The sequence below is a fragment of the Rana temporaria genome, chromosome 10 (assembly GCF_905171775.1).
Source record: "Rana temporaria chromosome 10, aRanTem1.1, whole genome shotgun sequence".
NCBI classification, from domain to species: domain Eukaryota; kingdom Metazoa; phylum Chordata; class Amphibia; order Anura; family Ranidae; genus Rana; species Rana temporaria.
In genome coordinates this window covers 54,715,465-54,738,014 of record NC_053498.1, presented here as the reverse complement: position 1 = coordinate 54,738,014, position 22,550 = coordinate 54,715,465, and the positions used below count along the sequence as shown (strand labels likewise).

The following is a 22,550-nucleotide window of genomic DNA, read 5'->3' as shown; positions in this document are numbered from 1 at the left end:
GATAGGAGGGTTTAGTTCCACTTTAACCAGCGAAATGTCATAGTCATTCAAGCTTCTCTGTGCAAAGAAATATTAGCAATGACTTCATATAGATCTCTTTTAAAGAGAATAGAGGGGCAAATGAAAGAATGGGGCAGTTACTGTATTTATGAAAAGGTGTCTGACCCCTATTTTAGTGTTGAGGAACAATTTTTCCTCTGTATGTTTGAAAATGGAAAGAAATTAATGGGGTCAGGGAATGGCTTTCTGTCATATAGTACAGTATTACTACTTGATGCAGTTTAATCCCCTAACTGGATTCCTTTCAGAAAGATTTAGCTACCAGTTATCTGCCTTTGCTGCTGCCCTTCAAAACACTGAAGACGGGGACATTGGAGCATCCAATTCTCATCCAGATGTGACTTTTCCTGTCTTAATTATTCTCTAGGCTTTACTACTATCCTACATCTGTTGTTTTCCATTTTTTTCTTATCCTTCTGGGCATTGCATTCTCCACTTGCCAGAAGTCATTGTCAAGGAGACTGGACCGCCTGTGCAAGGTAATGTTCCAACAATATTGTTGTACCAACTTTTCTTCAAACAGAGCCATTATAGTCCCCAGCCAGTAAGCAGAAGTGTGTTTTTAATAGTCAAACTTCTATCTACTTCTGTAATTGTATTGTTGTTGGTTGCTATGGCATTGCTGTTTGCAGCATTTTGGCAAATAAGCACATGAGTACTGAATGCACTGTGGCTCTTTGGTTATATAACTTAAATGTTATGCTTTTCTTCTAAAATGCATGTTGCCTGTTTAGATGTTTAAGGTGAATATTTCATTTTGATAACAGAATTTTGGAGTTATGTTTTTTTATTGTATATCCATAAGCTTGATACACCATAGAAAGACCTTAAAAATGTATGTCCATCAAGTTGTATCAGAAAATGATTCAGATTCTATATGAAAATAGAAATCAATTGTAACAAACATACCACTGTTATTGTATTACAACGAATGACAAGTAAATTATTCCAGAAGCAGGTGACTGGTATGCTGCTCATCTTTGATTCTCCAGAGCTTTGGATGCGTTTCCTATATGCATTTCAGGGAAATTAAAATACATTTTTTTGCTAATCCCTATTTATTACTTGAATAAGCCACAGTTACAGAAATATTAGGATATTCAGGGTGGGGAGATTTTATTCATGACATTTGTATTTTATAGGAAAGATACTGTATATGGAAGATCATAAATCACAATTGAAAAAATATTTGTACATGCATAAGTTCAATTAACATTCACAATGTAACTTCAAAAGTTGTACGTGTCTTACTGGATAATTATTTGTGGTTTCTAAGCACAGAGCAGTGTTAAGCGCTTAAAGATCAATGCAGCTTTCAATGAACCAAGCTTTAATAAAAGGTCCAAAACCTGGAGGCAATCCTGAAATCCTCAATTGTTGTTCTTGTGGGTTCTTATAAGGAAAATTTTAGATTTTAAATATTTGCTGAGGCACACCCACCTCCAAAGGAATACTGACAATGCATATTTCCTCATTACAAATTGAAATTGCACTAGTGGTTATAGAAATTATGAAATTAATGAATAGAATGATTGAGAAATCGCATAGTAAAAAAAAAAAAAAAAAAAAAACAGTTTGTTTAAGCAGTAGCTTATACCAGGTATACACTTTGTATACCTGGTTTGGAAATCAAATGATATATTTGATATATTTGTAAAATGATATATTTGTCTTAAATTCATTTTTCACCTTACATTCATGGAAATGTCATTTTGCTGTCCAGTGGCCACGAAGAGTAGCTGGGGTAGCACCACTCCTATCTCCAACGCTCAGCTGATTGGAGGAAGAATTTGCAAGCAGTTCCATCGCTGTGCCTGATACAACCGTTAGCGATTGGCACTTTCCATCACAACCAAACCTGTTTACATAGTTTAAATAGTTGATAAGGATAAGAAAAAAGACACAGGTCCATCCATTTAACAGGTCCATCCAATTTAAGGTTTGTTTTTCCCTAACAAACCCTATAGATTTTTTTTCCTCGAGGAAGACCACTAAAAAAAAAATTAAATTGTCAACACTCTCAGCTAAAATCACTTCCTGGGGGAGGGAGTTCCACAACTTTACTGCTCTAGCATTAACAAACCCTTTCCCTGATCTAAGGTTGAACCTCCTTTCTTCTAACCTCAAATCGTGTTCTCATGTCCTCTTCAAGGACCTTAGAGTAAACAGGTTATTACAGTTGCTGATGTCACCTTTGATATATTCGTATATTATAATGATATCCACTCTTAAGAGCCTCTTCACCAAAGTGAATAATCTATGTAATTATTGATTTATCTCTTGAACTTGTGTCCTTTATATGGCATGAAAGTATTTTGCTAACTTTGTTAGCTGCTGCTTAACATTGCTTGCTTTTGCAAAGTCTGTGATCTACAAGCACCCCAAATCTTTTTCCATCACTGATTCTCCCAGAGGAGCCCTTAATAATGTGTATTTTAGTACTCAAGTGCATAGTTTTACATTTCTTAATATTCTACTTCATCTGCCATGTAGCTGTCCAACCCCATATTTTGTCACGGATTTCCTGTGAACAAGCTACATCATGGGCCTAATTCACTAAGAATAAGAAGAAAAAGTAGTAACTCTACATTTAGTTACTCCCAATTAAGCCCTCAACTAGGTGAGCATGCGAACGGAATTGTGAGTAAGAGTGCATTAGTAAATTCCAATTTGGCATAGTCGTGGTTCCATACCTGGCAATTATCAACGAGTTTCCTTTATGGAACTGCACTGCAGTATTTAGCTATGATCATGTGCGTACATGTATGCCAATAAACTATTCTTATATGGGGTGTGCTCTACCTTGTGTATGGCTATTTATTTATATTACAATTATTTTGCATAGTTTGTTTTCTTCTTTTGCTAACGAATGCTGTTTATTAATGATTATTACAGAGTAATGTCTTCTATTCCGTGAGGTTACGTGTATTTATCATTTACAGTTACATATCTGTTATGTGTTAAATAATTTTTTCATGTTACATTTATTTTTTAGGAGACTATAGAGTTTTAATGATCTATGGGCCAGATCCTCAAAAGGGATACGCCGGCGTATCTACTGATACGCCGTCGTATCCCTATTTCTATCTTTGGAACTGATCCACAGAATCAGTTTCCAAGAGATAGACAGAAGATCCGGCATGTGTAAGAGACTTACACTGCCGGATCTTAGGATGCAGTACCGCATCCGACGCTGGGGGCATTTCGAGTCGAAATTCCGCTTCGGGTATGCAAATTAGCACTTATGGAGATCCACAAAGCTTTTCTGCTTCGTTTTTTCTCCGTAAGTATTAGTTTGCCTGTGTAACTTTAGGGCTGCTTTTACAAAGTGTAAACTGTTTACACCTTGTAAAAGTAGACCCTTCTTATCCGCGACGCTGTTATTTTTTTTTTTTCCCCGCCGTATCTTTTTTTTTTCCCGACGCAACTTTTTTTACCAAAACTCGGCGTAACGTAACGTAACGTAAAACCGTGCTATGCCCGTCAGGAAAATGACGTCACGAGCATGCACAGTACGTCCGGCGCGGGAGCGCGCCTAATTTAAATGGGACTCGCCCCCATTTGAATAGGAACGCCTTGCGCCGGCGGAATTTAAGTTACACCCCCGAAAATTTCTAGGTAAGTGCTTTGTGGATCGGGAACTTAGGTAGAAATTTTCCGGCAGTGTAACTTAAATGGGAAAAGATAAGTTACGGCGGCTGGCTGTGGATCTGGCCCTATGTTCATTATTTTTTTGCAGTCTAAATGTACTTGGCACATTGGCCTAGTGGTCTGCACTGATGAACAAAAAGCACTTACCGTATTTTTCGCTCCATAAGAAATGAGGAGAAATACCTGTGCGTCTTATGGAGTGAATACTAACAAAACCCCCACCCGTTGTCGCCTCTGCTGCCGCCACCATCTCACTATACAGGGCGGCCGTTTCCCTTGAGCGCTGGGCGATCTTATATCGCTCACAGTAAAAAGAAAACTGAGAAGCCCCAGTGGCCGAATGGAGTACTGCCGCTCGGGCTACTCTGTCTTTTGAGTGACAGATGGACAGGCGACTGTGATGACGTCCTTGCCAGTCGCCAGGCACAGAACATGCTGCATTTAATGGACACAGAACAGGCTGCATTTTATGGACACAGGTAAGGATGCAAGTCAGGCTGCATTTAATGGGCACAAGTCAGGCTGCATTTAATGGGCACAAGTCAGGCTGCATTTAATGGGCACAAGTTAGGCTGCATTTAATGGGCACAAGTCAGGCTGCATTCAATGGGCACAAGTCAGGCTGCATTTTATGGGTACTGGTAAATATTTTGGTACACCATTTGGTTTCAGAATATTTTTTTCTTGTTTTCCTCCTCTAAAACCAAGGTGCGTCTTATGGTCAGGTGCGTCTTATGGAGCGAAAAATACAGTAGGTCATGAGTTCAAATACCAACAATGCTAACACCCTGCGTGTTCACTAGTGTTTGATTATTTTATTTCCACACAATAATATTTTTGCTAAAAAACATACCATTGTATGCAATTGAGCATTCAAATTATGGAAAAGACCATGCTGATGTGGCAGTGGGATTTGATTTTGCCATTGAAACTTTGGGGAGGTGATAGGTTGCATAGGTGGCATTTAGACCCATGATCTGACTGCTGCTAGAGCAGAGCACTAAGCCACTATGTTGATCATATTTCTAACTAGAATATATAATAGTACCATGATCGAAGCATAAACATATATAACTATACAACTTTCTACAAAAATGTATTCTATTTAGACATTAACAATTATTTATCATATAAAAGAGACCTAAGAGCCTGGTTTGAATTGGTGGGACTCCCACGATTTTTTTCCGATCCAATTAGTTTTACACCCACTTGTGGCAGGCAGCACTCCACAAAGCTACGTAGAGTTCCCTGGACACAATTAAGAGCTACCCCTAATTTTCTAAACGTTACTGAAGTGGATTTATATTTTAAAGATGTTGTTGCAAAGCAAACAAGGATTAGAAGTAGTTAGCAAATAGTTAATTTTAGGCTACCTACTATGTAACCATACACTGTTCAATCTGATTGTACAAGCTCTGTACAATCACCTTTAGATTTACCAAAACTTTATAATGGGAGGACACCAGCTATCCGATCACTCTGTATCCCATCAGGCAGGCCCTTGCACTACATAATTGATGGCAGATCTAAAGGACAATCAGATTGTATAGTGTATGCTGAGCTTTAAAGAAACCAGTACACACATTTCCTGTTTTAAATACTACAGTTATCCATGTAGGCTGTTTTCTGATCTCTCATTTCCTGCACTCTCCAAATGAACAGATCTATGCAAGATGAATTTAAGCCCAAAACGTTGGGGCAGATCCACGTACATCGGCGCATATTTGCGTCGGGCGTAGCGTATCTCTGATACACTACGCCGCCGTAACTTACATTTTTTTTTAATCCTCAAAGAATGCGAGCCACAAGTTACGGCGGCGTAGTGTAAATTTGGCGGCATAAGGGCGCGCAATTCAAATGGATGTGATGGGGGCGTGTTTTATGTAAATATGTCGTGACCCGACGTAAATGACGTTTTTTTTAACGGTGCATGCGCCGTCCGTGGGGGTATCCCAGTGCGCATGCGCAAAATTAAACCAGAACAAGCCAATTTTTACGACGGCGACGTCATTCTACGCAAATCCCTATTCGCGAACGACTTACGCAAACAACGTAAAAAATTCAAAATTCGACGCGGGAACAGCGGCCATACTTAACATTGAGTACGCCTCATATAGCAGGGGTAACTATATGCTGGAAAAAGCCGAACGCAAACGACCTAAAAAAATGCGCCGGCCGGACGTACGTTCGTGGATCGCTGTAACTAGCTAATTTGCATACTCGACGCGGAATTCGACGGAAACGCCGCCTAACGGCCGGCGGAAAAATGCACCTACGATCCGACGGCGTACTAAGACGTACGCCAGTCGGATCGAGCCCAGATGCAGTCGTATCTTGTTTTGTAGATACAAAACAAAGATACGACGTGGGAACTTTGAAATTTTGCGGCGTATCAATAGATACGCCGTTGTAATTCTTCTGTGGGTCTGGCCCATTGTCTGTATTTAGTGAGACCAGTGATCACTTATTAATTGTATTAGAAAACCGTGCACCTAGCTTTGGGTGGTTGTGATCTGCTGAACGGACGGAGGGCAGCCACAGGTGTGTGCTAATGAGGTCAGCTGGTAAATGCTTTCCTGTGTCTTACTAGCTTCTAGACCTGTGCATTCGTTTTTCGTCCGAATGCATTTTCATCCGAATTTTGTGTATTTTCATTATCGTTTTAACAAACGAAAATGAATGCGCAGAATCCGAAATCTGATAGATCCAACATAAAAAATGCTTTATTTTTGTTGCTACAACAGTTCAATATAGATAGGAGATTCAACATTATGTTGACAATAGCAATCTGTGTCTACAGTATTGAACCTGTGGTCGAATGTGTCTAACCTTAACCACTGTAACTGGGCACTTAAACCCCCTTCCTCACCAGACCAATTTTCAGCTTTCGGTGCTCTCACAATTTGAATGACAATTACTCAGTCATACAACATTGTGCCCATCTGAAATTTTTGTCCTTTTTTCCCCACAAATAGAGATTTCTTTTGGTGGTATTTGATCACCTCTGGGTTTTTTATTTTTTGCGCTATAAAAGAAAAAACACTGAAAATTCTGTAAAAATAAAAAATAAATTCTTGTTTCTGTCATATTAGCAGGTTATTTCTCACACACAGCATATGCATACCACAAATTACACCCCAAAACACATTCTGCTATTTCTTCCGAGTATGACGATGCCACATGTGTGAGACTTTTACACAGCATGGCCACATATAGAGGCCCAACATGCAGGGAGCACCATCAGGCGTTCTGGAACACCCAGACCAATTCTGACATTTCTCTCCTACATGTAAAAATAATAATTTATTTGCTTGAAAATTACAAAGAAACCCAAAACATTATATATGCTTTTTAAGCAAAGACCCTAAAGAATACAATGGCGTTACTACTTACACTCTTGACTACTCTCCGGCACAATATCTCCTACATCACACGCATTTGACCAGATCTGAATACTTTAAGTCCCTGGCCATGCACATGGTAAATGCGGCGAGGCTCTGCATTCCGGTACATTGGCGCTCCACACACACCCCGACGATTAAGGAGTGGTTTAACAGGATCTCTAAGATCGAAGAAATGGAAGAACTGGTTCATATCTCTCAAGAACGCATTGAAAAATTTACAAACACCTGGGCATGTTGGACCCACTTTAAAACAACTCAGCGTTTCCGCCACCATTAGGAGCTTATCCCTACTGAGTGACTACTACTGTGCCCTACGGCCTGTGCCCTCCCTGGCGGAGGACTGCCGACACTGATGACCTTCCACTATAGACCATTCCCCACCCCCCCTCCCCCTTTTCCTTTTTTTTTTTTTTTTTTTCTTAGTTGTTTTGTTTTGTTTTGTTTCGCCTTGTTTCTCCTTCTCCCCTCCTCTCCATCCCCTCTTCTTCTGTCTCTCTCACTCCCTTCTCCCCTCTTTATCTCCACCATTTTCTTAGAAATTGCCCCTTGTCATGGCCTGATTATAGGCCGTTTTTCCAAAACTTTTCAATCCCAGAAGATGGGATAGTGCTTAGTTCAGACATGCTTACCTTGACACCCTGTTATTAGCTGTATAAGCAATGTTACCATGCACCAATCTACTCCCATGTACTTTCCAGATCTGTATATTGTAACGTATTGTACTGCCTTATTATCTCTCAATAAAATTGTTTATGGAAAAAAAAAAAGAATACAATGGCGGCCATTACAACTTTTTATCTCGCACAGTATTTTCGCAGCAATTTTTGAACGCTTGTTTTTACAAGAAACTGTTTTGTGCAAAGATGAAGTGATGTGATGATGTGAAAGATGAAGTTACCCCGAGTAAATAGATACCAAACATGTCACCCTTCAAAATTGCACACGCTCGTGGAATGGTGCCGAACTTCGCTACTTAAAAATCCCCATAGGCGACGTATTGCAAGGTATTGGAGCATTGCAAGGAATTGCGGAGTATTGGGGTATTGCGGAGTATTGGGGTATTGCGGAGTATTGGGGTATTGCGGAGTATTGCAGAGTATTGGGGCATTGCAGAGTATTGGTGGTATTGCAGAGTATTTGGGGATTGCAGAGTATTTGGGGATTGCAGAGTATTGGGGGTATTGGAGAGTATTGGGGGTATTGGAGAGTATTGGGGGTATTGCAGAGTATTGGGGGTATTGCAGAGTATAGGGGGTATTGCAGAGTATTGGGGGTATTGCAGAGTATTGGTGGTATTGCAGAGTATTGGTGGTATTGCAGAGTATTGGGGGTATTGCAGAGTATTGGAGGTATTGCAGAGTATTGGGGGTATTACAGAGTATTGGGGGTATTGCAGAGTATTGCAGAGTATTGGGGGTATTGCAGAGTATTGGGGGTATTGCAGAGTATTGCAGAGTAGTGTGGGGTATTGCAGAGTTTTGGGGGTATTGCAGAGTATTGGGGGTATTGCAGAGTATTGGTGGTATTGCAGAGTATTGTGCAGGGATGGATGGATGGCTGGATCTGTGACTGAATTTGTCACAGATCCAGCCACAGCAGCTGCTGCTGCTTCCGCTCCCCCCCTCTCCTCTCACACTGTACCGATCAGTACAGAGAAGAGAGGGAGGGACCGGCGTCATCACATGACCCCGGTTTGTTTACAAGTGATCGCTCCGTCATTTGACGGAGCGATCACGTGGTAAACGGCCGCTATCAGTGTCAATTTACAGCAATCTGTGATGCGCCGGGTCTTCTAGACCCGGCACTCACGGATGATTCCGGGAGCGCGACCCAGGGGGCGTGCGAGAGGAGGATTCAGCGAGGACGTCCCAAGGACGTCCTCCCAGAACAACTCGACCGCACTGTAGACGTGTTTTGTCTATAGCGCGGTGGGAAAGAGGTTAAAGTGGAAGTTGAAAAAAAAAATTATACTCACCCGAAATACCTGTTGCTATGCGGAAGTTCGTAATCTGCCTCTTCCGTAGCCGTGGTCCGTCTTCTTCTTCGTCTTCTCCCAGTGAATGGGGCGCGCTGCTTTCTGGGAACTGTGTGTGTTCTCAGAGAGCAGCCGCAAGTCGGCGCGAGACTCGTGAATGTGCAGTAGGAAATGGGCAGTGAAGCCTTACGGCTTTACTGCCTGTTTCTCCTAGTGTGAATGGCGGCGCGGGACCTGCATCGATCGTGGGATTGGTATCGGGGGGGTCATCAGCGCAGGCAAGTAGGACAGGTAAGTGTCCTTATTAAAAGTCAGCAGCTACACTGTTAGTAGCTGCTGACTTTTAAAAAAAAAATTTGCGGGTGGAATCCCGCTTTAACTCTATTAGTCCGAGATTTTTCTACATAGAGAGGAAATATTTGACATAGAGAGAAAAGATTCGACATTATAGAGACAGTGTTGGGGTAGACAATTTGTCATGAACGACAAAGATTCAACGAAGCAGAGAAAAACATACAAATGTCGAATCTGTCATTGAAGGCTTAGGCCCCTTTCAGACTGGGGCGGGAGCTGCGGTGGCGGTATAACGCCGCTAAAAATAGTGGCGCTATACCGCCGGAATTGCCGCGGGTATCAGCCGCTAGCGGTGCGGTATTAACCCCCGCTAGCGGCCGATAAAGAGTTAATATCGCCCGCAATGCGCCTCTATAGAGGCGCATTGCGGGCGGTATTGCCGCGGTTCCCATTGTTTTCAATGGGAAGGAGCGGTGAAGGAGCGGTATACATGCCGCTCCTCTCACCGCTCCAAAGATGCTGCTGACAGGAGATTTTTTTGTCTCCCGCCAGCGCATCGCCTCAGTGTGAAAGCCCTCGGGCTTTCACATTGAGTCTGCAGTGCAGGAGTTTTTCAGGCGGGATAGCAGCGCTATTTTTAGCGCTTTACCGCCTGAAAAACTCCTCAATGTGAAAGGGGCCTTATGGTGTCTGTCAAAAGTTCTAAGAAGATTCGACAAGCAGCTAAACTGTACAACGCTGCAATCGTACATTTCCAGTCAAATGCTCGGCCCATAGGCTATAGAAGATTTGAATGTTGGTTGATTAGTAATAATAATTAATAAATATAATTATTACTAGTGTCATACAACATTATAATTCTTCTATAGTTTGTAGGCGGAACATTTGACAGGAAATGTACGATTGCGGCGTCGTACAGTTTCGCTGCTCCGTCAAATCTTCTTAGAACATTCGACAGACACCATGAGCCTTCAATGACAGATTCGACCTTAATTCATTCGGATTTTTGGACAAATGCATTTTTTAACAAAACCAAATAAGTAAAAACGAATTTCGGGAGTTACTAAATAAATACATTTTTTGGATGAAAATGAAATTCCGAAACAAAATATTTCAGTGTGCACTACTAGCTTCTATGTATAATATCTACATACCAGATGAAGCGTTATACATGTACAAATGCAGGAAGTCTACTACATAGAATCAGAAGTGACGTGTTTTCTGAGGATCACTATACACAAAATTCTAAACACTGCATCCCCCTAAACCCTGGGAATACCAAGACATCTCCCACACTTACCTTGCAAATCAGCAACTTTTTCTAATGATAAAAAGAAGTGAAAATAAACAGCATTGGAGCGCTTTTAGTTTTGGAGTTACACTTTTTTCTCTATTTAATGACTTGCATGTGTTCAGAATAAAATTTTGTAGCAAAGTAGATTTAATAGAGATTGGAAGGTGTGTTAACAATGCATTCCACTTGTAAAATATTTTATTAATCCTCAAGAAAAAAAACGATTCTACATTTTATTTGGACAATAGGAACACTATTTTGTAGATTCATCTACTTTGCCCAAAAAATTGACTGGCATTTAATGTTGCAACATTTTTTTACAGCCCTTTACAAAGGGGTTAGAAGCCCCCTTCTCTAAAGAGCATACAATCTAAAAGAAACACTTAAAGCATTTTTTTTTTACACCTGAAAGGCAAAAGGCATAATGAGCTAGTATGCACTGCATACTAGCTCATTATGAAATACTTACCTTGAAATGAGGTGTGGAGAACTTGCCTGGTCCACGCTGAGCAAGATGTCATCTTGCCTCGGCGTGTCTTCCGGGTATCGCCGCTCCAGCGCTGTGATTGGCTGGAGCCACGATGTCGTCACTCCCACGCATGCGCACGGCAGACTTCATTCCGGCAAGGTCCGGCGGCTGCCGGGCCTTTAGCCGAGGAACCCCGCTGCATATGCGTCGCTGCAATCAGCGGCGCATTGCGAGGGGAATATCTCCTAAACCATACAGGTTTAGGAGATATTCTTTATACCTACAGGTAAGCATTATTATAGGCTAAAGCCTCGTACACACGGTCGGACATCAAAAAAACTTTCCCTTGGATTTTTGTCCGAAGGGAGTTGTCCGGTCACATCCATAGCATACACACGCTCTGACTTTTTCGGCAACAAACACGAACGTAGTGACGTTTCAACGTACTGACGAGTGTTTAAAAGAGGACGTTCAATTCTCCGGCGTCACCCTTTGGGCTCCTTCTGCAAATTGAGAGTTAGTAGAGGTATCGTTTGTGTGCATTCGCGATTTTCAGTTTCGTGCAATTTTGTTTGTTTCTGAACGTCCGTTCATCAAGCAGACATGTTGCGCAATGGGGTTGTGCTAACTTGACCCACAAAAAATAAAATAAAAATATGTTTGATTCATATAACCAAAATACACTAATCCAAAGTAAAGACATTTGTTTTTACTCCGTCAGTATCACCAGCAAAGCAGCTTTTAGTATTATCACATTATAAAGAAGAAGAGAATGTGCGCTGCTTTTCTTGATTTCAGAACTTGCTGCATCATGAATGTGCTCTTTCAAATACAAACGCTAGTTTTACTAGAAAGAAAGCTTCTGGCTGGTCTTTGCTTCTGAGCATGCGCGTTTGTACTTTGTACAAAAGTCTGATTGCTTGCTGTATACACGGTCGGACTAGGCACCATCGGACTTTTGTTGACGTAAAGTTTGTCCATTTGCAGACCAAACTTTTTGTCCGATGAAACCTGAAAAAGTTGGTCGGATGGAGCGTACACGCGATCGGACAAATTTGAAAACTTGCAGATTTTGAAGTTTGTTGGCAAAAAGTCTGACTGTGTTTACTATTGTCAGTTTGTGAAAGAAACAATGTTTCATTTTATGAATCAATAGAAGTCTATACAGAGTCCTTATTGATTCATATGCAGTGCAGGTTTTAGAGAAAGTCTCTTTCTCTATTTAAAAAAAGAGAAATTAGAGGTCTGTTTAGACCCCTGATGTCTCTCCAAAGTGCCCCCCCCCCCTCCCCCCAAAAAAAGTATTCTAAATAAATTGTTTTAAAAAGTAATAAAAAAATAAGTGTGAAAGTAGCCTAATGCCTTGTACACACGATCGGTTCGTCTGATGAAAACGGACCGATGGACCGTTTTTATCAGACGAACCGATCGTGTGTGGGCCCCATAGTTTTTTTCCCATCGGTGAAAGAAAATAGAACCTTTTTCTCATGGTTAAAAAAACGATAGAAAAAAACGATTGTCTGTGGGGAAATCCATCGGTCAAAAATCCACGCATGCTCAGAATCAAGTCGACGCATGCTCGGAAGCATTGAACTTCATTTTTCTCAGCACGTCGTAGTGTTTTACGTCACCACGTTGGACACGATTGGATTTTTAACCAATGGTGTGTAGGCAATACTGATGAAAGTCAGCTTCATTGGATATCTGATGAAAAAATCCATCGGTCCATTTTCATCAGACGAACCGATCGTGTGTACAGGGCATAAGGGTTTATTTAGATGTGTCTAAATCTCTCTTGTCTCTGAAGCCCAATCCACATTTGGATCGAGCCTCAGAGGCTACTGACTGGAGATGAGGAACAATGCAACGCCTCTTCGCCGCCAACCTTAGCCTCATTTTACCAACAAATGCACCGCAACCACATGCATTGCACAAGGTTGCGAGGAGTTTGCGGCGCATTCCCCTTGACATCAATGTGTAATGTTCAGCGAAAGACATCACTACAAGTTGGGTCACGTTTGCCAGGACGCAAAGCATTGTGGCATCAGCACCCTGTCCACTGCCTATTACAGCTTAAAGCGGAGCTCCAACCAAAAGGGGAGCTCCACTTTAGGGCCGGGGGGCATTTGGCAGGCAGCAAAAATGCAACTTAACTGTGCATTTTTTGCTGCCCCAAACAGCCAGTCTAAACCAAAGGCCTTGCTAACCAGGGTATAATACAGCAAGGCCATGATTAGCTGCACGGGATGCAAGGGTGTTCCCTGCATCCAATGCAGGCAATCTTATTGATGTAAACTGGGACACAGTGGCTGCACAGGAATGCACAGATTTTTTGTGCGCATGCAGGTAAACAGCCCTCCATGGGTGCACAATGTAGCACACCCAATTTAGTGAGGCCTTAGCAGAAATTTTGTAAGCTATGTTGTGGTTTTAGAAATCGAATGAGAACATCCAACATTTTTGAGAAATTTTTGCGTACGTTTGATTTTCGCCAGTTCACAAAAAGGTGAAATTTAAAATTTACAAATATTTGTTATTTATTACATCGACACAGTATAAGATTTTATATTTAGCATGAATTTTGTAAAATTGTGTGTTTTTATCTGTTAATGATGGTTTTAGTGTATTTTTAGTGACAATATTATTTGATAAACATTTGCGAAAATCACACAGGGTCTAAAAAATCAGTAGCACCTTCTTTTTATTCTAGAGGTCATATGCTTTCAGAAAATATATGGTTTGGGGGGTCTTTCACAAATTTTGAAAGCTGTAAGGGAAAAATGAAAACCTTCAGATTTTTGGAGGAATTTGTATATTTAAATTTTTGCGTACATTTGATTTTCACCATTTTGCAAAAAGGTGCAATATACATTTTTTTTTCTTATTTATTAACTCCATACAGGTTAAGATTTTATATTTAGTATGGATTTAGCAGGAATTTTGTAAAATTAGCTGTGTTTTTATCTGCTAATAATGGTTTTAGTGTATTTTTTGCGAATATATTGGTTTGATAAACATTTGCGCAAATTCCGCTGGGTCTAAAAAATCAATAGCGCCTTCTTTTTAATCTAGAGTTTATATGCTTATATGGTTTTGGGGGTCTTTCACAAATTCTGAAAGCTGTAAGGGAAAAATTAAAACCTTCCGATTTTTGGAGAACTTTGGATATTTACATTTTTGCATATGTTCGATTTTCACCATTTTGCAAAAAGGCACAATGTAAAAGTTTCAAATATTTGTTATTTATTAACTCAATATGGGTTAAGATATTTTTTTCCAATTTCTTTATTTTCAAAATAAATTTTGCTCTTCATTTATACAAAACATGGGAAGTAGCAATCATCTAACAAAAAATAAGTAAATAAATCCAAGTACATTCAATAAACTTATTACAGTACAGTCTCTCTATCCGTTCAAAAAAAAAAAAAAAAAAAAAAAAAAAAATTACACAAGAGAGAAAGAAAAGGAACTAAACAATAACATTCCTACCATTGGGGTCTTTTCATCTCCCCTATTAATGCCCATCCTCCCACTCTTCCGAGTCGAGAGCGTGGCCGATTAACTCCCAATATTGGTCCATAACAGAAGGGGGAGGGCCCTGTATGGGGTAGCACTTGAAAAAACAAAACTTCAAATTCCCTAATGTTTGGACATGGGGGGACGCTGTCCCATGCCCTCCCATTTTATTTTAGCCCACTCCCCGTGCCCTCTCCCCCCATAATTCTTATAGTTCTTTATCGATCCTTATCATGATATACATTCCCAATTTTTCCCTCCCCAACCCTATCTAATTCAAAAACCAATCATAATACAAAAAAAAAGAGAAGAATTTTTATTTTTTTTAAAGTTCCCCAGAAATATCTCTCCCTCTCCCTCTGCATACACCCTACTCCCCCTCCAACAGTCCTCCCTCTCCCCCAGACTGAATCCAATCATTCCATGGTGTCCAAATTTTCCTATATACTTCTCCTTGTTTCCTACTTGTCCATATCAGATCCTCTATTCTATTCACTTCATCCACCTTCCTAATCCACATACTCAAGGTAGGGGGTTGTGTTTGTTTCCATTTAAGCGGTATACATGCTTTGGCAGCATTCAACAGGTGATACAGTAATGGATTCCCATTTTTCCCCCAGGCAATGTCTGACAGGTGCAGCAAGAAGAAAGCTGGGTCCTCTGGTATAATCATTTTACTAAATTTTTGTGTAATCTTCCGGACCCCTCCCCAAAACCCCCTAATTCTAGAGCATGTCCAGAAGATATGCACCATCGTACCAGTTTCTGCCTTACATCTCCAGCATTCGATTTTTATGTTTGGGTAATATCTATGTAACTTATCTGGAGTCGGGGGCGTGGCGACCGGACTCCGAGATGGCCGCTTAACCTGGGAGCTCCGTAGCCCGCCGGAGATACACAGCCACCAGCAGCGTCCACCGGTGACCTCACTGCTCAGGACCCGCTCAATCTGAACAGAGAACCCCCGCTGAACGGATCGGTGATGGGGCGGAGCCGCAAAAAGCCGCTGCTGCCACAGAAGCTAGACAGCTTCTTCTCCCTCACAGCGCGCGGGGTCTCACAAAATGGCGGTGGCTCCACAACGCAGCACTTAGCTGAGGGACAAGTAACAAACCAAGCCAGCGGCGGAGTGCCGCTCATTAGCTCCCATCCGACTGCACCGCCCAGCGGATCATCCTCCGGTTCGGCCAGCCCTACTACCAGGAGCCCGGTGAAGTCCAAACCGAGGCGGGACTCCCCTCCTAGGCCGCGGATGGTGCATACCATGGAGGTAAGCGGTCCCTCACATGCCGTTGCAGGCTCTCAGGAACAGGGGGGAGATCCCATAGCTAACTTCCCCACGGCTGACAGACCAGTGTCAGATACCATGTTAAAGGACATGTTGCTGTCCCTGCGGTCATCCCTGCAGTCTGATCTGTACAGGGGACTGAACGAATGCCAGAGAGAAGTGCAGGCTCTGGGTAACAGAGTCAATCAGATTGAGCACAAGATGGAGGAGTATACCTCCTCCTACAACACAATGGTAGAAGCGCATTCTGAACAGAGAGTGGACATAGCGTGGCTTAAAGACAAGATGGCTGACCTTGAGGATAGATCTAGGAGAAATAACCTCAAGCTGAGGAGTATTCCCGAATCAGTGCCTCCCAATCAGCTTCTACAGTTTGCCCAGTCTCTATTCTCCACCCTGTTACCGACGGCAACGGCACAGGACTTACTTATCGACCGTATTCACAGAGTCCCTAAACCGTCATTCCTCCCTGATGAGACGCCCAGGGATGTGCTGCTCAGGGTGCATTTCTTTCACATAAAGGATCAACTGCTGCAAATAGCACGCAAGCCAGGGAGCATGCCTCAGCAATATGGTGGCATCAGACTTTTGCCTGATCTGTCTCGGCACACGCTAAAACGTCGCAGGAATCTGCTATCAGTTACTAAAGCGTTGAGAAACCACAATATTATCCACAAGTGGAAGTACCCTGCTACGCTCACGATCACCCATAATGGGAGCACCATTTTGGTTTCCACACTGGAAGACGGCCTGGAAGCACTACGCCGTTGGGGAATCATTCATGATCAATCATCTTTGCCTCCTGTTCCTATGACTCCACAGGGATTGCAGGACGACTGGCAGGTAGTGGCACGCAAACGGGCCTCCAAGAAAAAGGCCGGTGGCAACGCACCAATCTGAAGTTCGCCCATACTTAGTTATCTCCGGGGCCGAGATGTTACACGCTAACTCTCTTTTCCCCTCAGTTTGTTCTATAGCAGCTACGACTGCGCTGGGATCAATTGATGGATCCAATTTTTACAATTGCCAAATTATTTGTTTTCGTTTTGTTTTTTCTTTTTACTTTCCCTTTTTGTTCCCTTGATATACGCAGTCTCTTCCGAACCGCCATCTCAGAGATTGCTGCCGCACCTGGGAAACACCGCCCATCTCCGACCACATGGGCCACACACGGCTTATGTCCTGCAGGAACCGTGAGTACAAAAGCACCACCACAGCTCACACCATCACCTTACTACCGCTATGACGATTAAAGTCCTCTCACTTAACGCTAGGGGCCTAAACCACCCTGCAAAGCGGTACTCCATGTGGAGCGAGGCCTGCAAATCTGGAGCTGACATACTGTGCATGCAAGAGACACACTTCCTCAAGGACAAAACCCCATACTGTGCACATAAGGATTTCCCTATTGTTTACATGGCCTCAAATCCAGTTGCCAAGAGTGGGGGGGTGCTACTGGCGTTTAAAAACTTGATTGCTTTCCAGCCCAAGGAAGTGGTTATAGATGACAGGGGCAGGTATGTGATAGTTTCAGGCGACATCAATGCCAGGCCGTACACCATTGTCACACTGTACGCCCCGAACTCTCACCAGCTGTGCTTCCTGCGGAGGGTCCTCAAGAGAGCGAATTCCATGAAATATGGCAGGCTATTAGTCTGCAGGGACTTCAACCTTACGGCGGACCCATTGTTGGACACTTCCTCAGGCCTGAAGAAAGGGGGGCAGACTCTGCAACCGCTGCTCCACTCCGAGGAACTATTTGATGCTTGGAGATGCCTCCACTCGACTGAACGCGATTACACATTCTTTTCCGGCGGACATGGGTCTTATTCCCGTATAGACATGTTCCTAACGGACAAATGGCTGCTACAGAACGTAGAAAGGGCATCAATACATGACATAACGTGGTCTGACCACGCTGCCATATCCTTGCATATAGTAGAGAGGGGTGTCTCTTCCTCATCACCCATCTGGCGCTGCAATCCCAAAATCTTACAGCACCCACACTACCACAAGGCTATCACTGAGCATCTAACCGACTATTTTCTGGTCATATCCGAATCTGTAAGGGATCCCTGTGTCATGTGGAATGCACACAAAGCTTTCTTGAGAGGTATCCTCATACAGTTTGGAGCGATCGAGAAAAGAAAACAGTCCAAAATTTTCCAGGAAGTCCTTACGGACCTGCGCAACACTGAATCACAAAATAAACAGTCGCCCTCAGCAGCCCTAACCACCAGATTACAATCCCTTTAGAGAAAGGATTAGGGAGCTCTTGACCCAGCAATATGATAGGCACCTGAGGCGTCTGCGGCTTAACCACTACTCCAACGTGGATAGGGCGGGCAAATATTTGGCGAACAGGCTAAAAGCGGCACGCAGTCCAAAATAGCATACCTCAAACATCCGGCCTCCTCAACCAAAATAACCAATCCCAAGGATATTGCTGACCACTTTGCGGATTATTACAGTTCCCTGTACAACCTGCGCGATGATGCCAACACCCCTCAACCTAGTGTAGACAAGATACAAACATTCCTGCGTAACATTAATCTACCCTCCCTGTCCGCACAACAGCTTGATGGCCTCAATTCTCCTATCACTGCCCAAGAGATAGAGAGGATTATACACACGATCCCTGCGGGTAAATCACCGGGCCCCGACGGGTTTTCCAACGAATACTTTAAATCCTTCCAAACAATTTTAGCACTCCAAATGTCGAAAGTCTTTAACGAATTTGTAAAGTCGGCATCGCTTCCTCAGGAAATGTTGAAAGCCCATATAGTGACACTCCCAAAACCAGGTAAGACCCCGGACACACCAGCCAATTTTAGGCCTATATCCCTCCTCAACACGGATGTCAAGATTTACGCAAAGTTGATAGCCACTAGACTAACACATATCATTCCATTGCTTATCCAGAAAGACCAGATGGGCTTTGTGAGGGGGAGACAAACCTCAGACGCCACTAGGCGTATTATCAATGTGTTACACCATGCTGAGACCACTCGGATGCCTTCTCTGTTGTTATCTATTGACGCAGAGAAGGCGTTCGATCGGGTCCACTGGACGTATATGGAAATGGTTTTGAATAAATTTGGATTTCGGGGTCCGATCCTGAGGGCTATATTAGCCCTCTACTCGTGTCCCTCCGCTCAAGTTTACTCCTCGGGATTCCTCTCTCGGCCATTTGGCATTACAAATGGCACGAGTCAGGGGTGCCCTCTGTCCCCTTCGGTCTTCAACCTGATGATAGAACCACTGGCTGAAGCCATCAGGTCGAATCCAGGGATTACGGGATTTCAATTTGGCTCTGGCGAGCACACCATCAACCTTTTCGCTGATGATGTTATATTACTTCTCTCTAACCCGGCAACATCTTTACAGGAAGCTCACAAGGTCTTGACATCATTTGGGGAGATATCTTAATACAAAATTAACTTTTCCAAATCCCTAATCCTGGACTTGGGTGTTCCTTCCCGAATAAAAAGCTCCTTACAAAACAGTCTACCTTACTCATGGAGCTCGGGGAGAATCACGTATCTAGGTATAACACTTACTAGTAAGGTGTCTTCACTCGCCAAAGCCAACATGGCCCCACTAACAGCCAAACTGGATTCACAGCTTAAGGACATGTCCAGGAAAGAGGTATCTTGGATGGGTAGAATCTCTGCTTACAAAATTTTAATTTTGCCACAACTCTTGTATATGTTCCGAACCCTGCCGATCCATACACCTCTTCATTATCTCAAAGGTCTAATGAGGCTCAGCTGGAGATATATATGGAACGGCAAAAAAGCCAGGTGCTCAAGGAACAACTTACTATCACACAAACGAGTAGGGGGAACGGGCCTGCCTGACATCCCCGACTACCTATGGGCGGTTCAGTTAGACCAACTCAAACATTGGTTCCTTGACTCTGACTCTCCCATTTGGGTAGAGATAGAATCGGCGACATCACCGACCAAGGATCTGAAACTACTATTGCTGAGCGACAGGTGGGACCCATGGGACTTGACCATTTTACCCCCTACCGTGCAGATGTCGTTAAGGGCCTGGAGGTTTCTCCTTGACCACAAGCAACAAGATGTCCAGGACATCGACTTTGTGCTACCACTACAGTTGCTGGAAGCCAAAATCCCAATGTTAAGGGTTGATGACTTGATTGACCGTAATGTAAAGAGTATAACAGACTTTTATGAAGGCACTGTACTTAAACCGATCGACCATTTTATGACAAGTTCGCACTTGCCTGGTAACGCTCTATTTAAGTGTCTAAGTATAGCCCACTTTCTCCGACCGCTGCCGCCTCCGCGCATTTCCCTCCCTAGTACAGTTTGGCATTTTTTACTCCACTATGAAACCAGACACCAAGGGCATAGCAGTCTTTTATAACTTGTTCCAAGACAAGCTAACGTTCTCCAAAACCGCCGCAATGCAAAAATGGGAGGTGGACCTGAACTCCACGTTCTCGGTGGAGCAATGGTCGCACGCGTTTCGGGAAATCCACAAAGCCTCTCACTGTATCAAGCACTGGGAGCTGGCAATTAAACTAACCAACAGATGGCATTATACGCCTCTAAGAATTGCCACGTTCTACCCGGGAGCATCGTCTGGCTGACGGAGGGAATGCGGACAAGCGGGCAACCTCGTACACATGTTGTGGCAATGCCCGAACGTAAAAAGCCTATGGAACCAGGTTTTCCAACTTATCTCATCCCTGATGGGGGTTCTCACGAAACCGGACCCTGCACTTGCAATTCTCCACTTAAATATTGATAGATTCCCTTGCACCATGAGACCGGTCGTAACACACATACTACTAGAAACAAGAACACTTGTCTTACGACATTGGAAATCTAATAAGTCTATCAATGTTTCTGACGTGCTCGTTGGGACTCATAGAAACTACACATTTGAAAGGCTTATTGCCATCAATTCTATGAGAACCAAACAATTTGATGACTGTTGGTCTATATGGCCCACACACTCCTAAGGCTATTCAGGTTTTGTTACATTGATGTTTCTTTTGTTTTCTTATTTTTTTTAAGATTTGGTACATTGATATTGATTATTGATGTTTTCTGGTATCAGTACTATGTGATGGAATACGTGTACATCACCGCACCTTGTGTATATCTTGTGCCCTTCCCCTTTTTTTTCTTTGTTGTTCCCTGAAAATCTTCAATAAAAATTATTGATTAAAAAAAAAAAAAAAAAACGTATCTGGAGTCCTGTACCATTGTGCCATTATTTTATAATTGCATTCCTGCATTTTGGTACAGGTTGCTGTCTTAAATATAGCTTGTATCATTTTAGTTTTTTGTTTTTCCTCAAAAGTCCTACTCAAATCTGATCCCCATTTCTGGATAAAAGGCAACTGAAAGTTTCCTGATGGACTACTCAGTATTGCATACATTTTAGATATTGTATGTGTACTTGGTTCTTTTTCCATGCACTGTTTCTCAAATTGTGACATTTCCCATTCCCGGTACCATGGCATCACTTGAGAGTTTAAGAAATGTATTAATTGTGCTGCTTGCCAGAACTCTAGCTGGTAAGGACCATTTTTATCCATCAAGTTCTGTATTGTTGGCCAGTTGCCTTCATTTCTGAAATGGGAGATCTGATATATCCCTCTCTCAATCAATGCCGTAAAGGGGCCTTTCTGTATGCCAGGTATGAATTGCGGATTGCCCAGTATAGGTGTAAGGGGCGAGTTATCCGTAGATATTAATTGCCTAGAAAACAAATTATAGCAAATTCATAAAGTTGTACCTATTGTTGGGTGTTTTTTTGTATTAATTGCAGCTGCTTTATAGCACCAGGGGGCTCTACTTAATAGTTCCTTACATTGTGATTGTTCTAGATTTGGCCAAATCTTTGTATTCTTATGTCTACACCAATCAAGTACTCGACCTAAGTGTACTGCCTGGTAATATTTATAAATATCTGGTACTGCTAAACCTCCATAGAGCCTTGGTAGGGATAGCAGTGACCTCTTTATCCTTGGTTGCTTTCCTGCCCATATGAACTTTGTAAATACTGTTTGTAGATTCTTAAAAAATGTTCTTGGTAATGTTATCGGAATTGCCTGGAGCAAATACAATATTTTGGGCAATATATTCATCTCAATTATATTACTCCTTCCAAACCAGGAGAACATTCCCCTATTCCACCTTTCCAATAATTCACGTATTTTATTCAGTAATGATACAAAGTTCAGTTCGTACATTTTCTTTGAGGTCACTGCGATCCTTGTCCCCAAGTATTTCAGACTTTGGTCTGCCCATTTAAACTTAAAACTTAGACCTAATCCTTTTGATATTTCTTTTGGTATTGCTATCATCAAGGCTTCTGACTTGCTACAATTTATTTTAAAATATGAGAGTCTGCCGTATAGTTCCATTTCTTTGATCAGAATCGGTAATGACACTGTCAGATTTTTTATTGAAAATAACATGTCGTCAGCATATGCTGCTATTTTGTGTTGTGTTCCTTTTATTTCAATTCCTTTGATATCTTTATTAAGTCTTATTTTACATAAAAAGGGTTCTAAAGTCAGGGCGAATATCAAAGGCGATAAAGGGCAGCCTTGT

The 22,550-nt window shown here is 42.4% G+C and overlaps 1 protein-coding gene across 1 annotated transcript in view; it reads left to right on the top strand.

Annotated features, from left to right (window-relative positions):
• The first annotated feature begins 326 nt into the window (after positions 1-326).
• Positions 327-22,550, top strand: part of LOC120916575 (excitatory amino acid transporter 2-like) — a 227,378-nt gene continuing 205,154 nt past the window's right edge. Inside the window, exon 1 of the mRNA XM_040327625.1 lies at positions 327-539. The gene's annotated coding sequence lies outside the window, so the exon portion shown is untranslated. The remainder of the gene's footprint in view (positions 540-22,550) is intronic.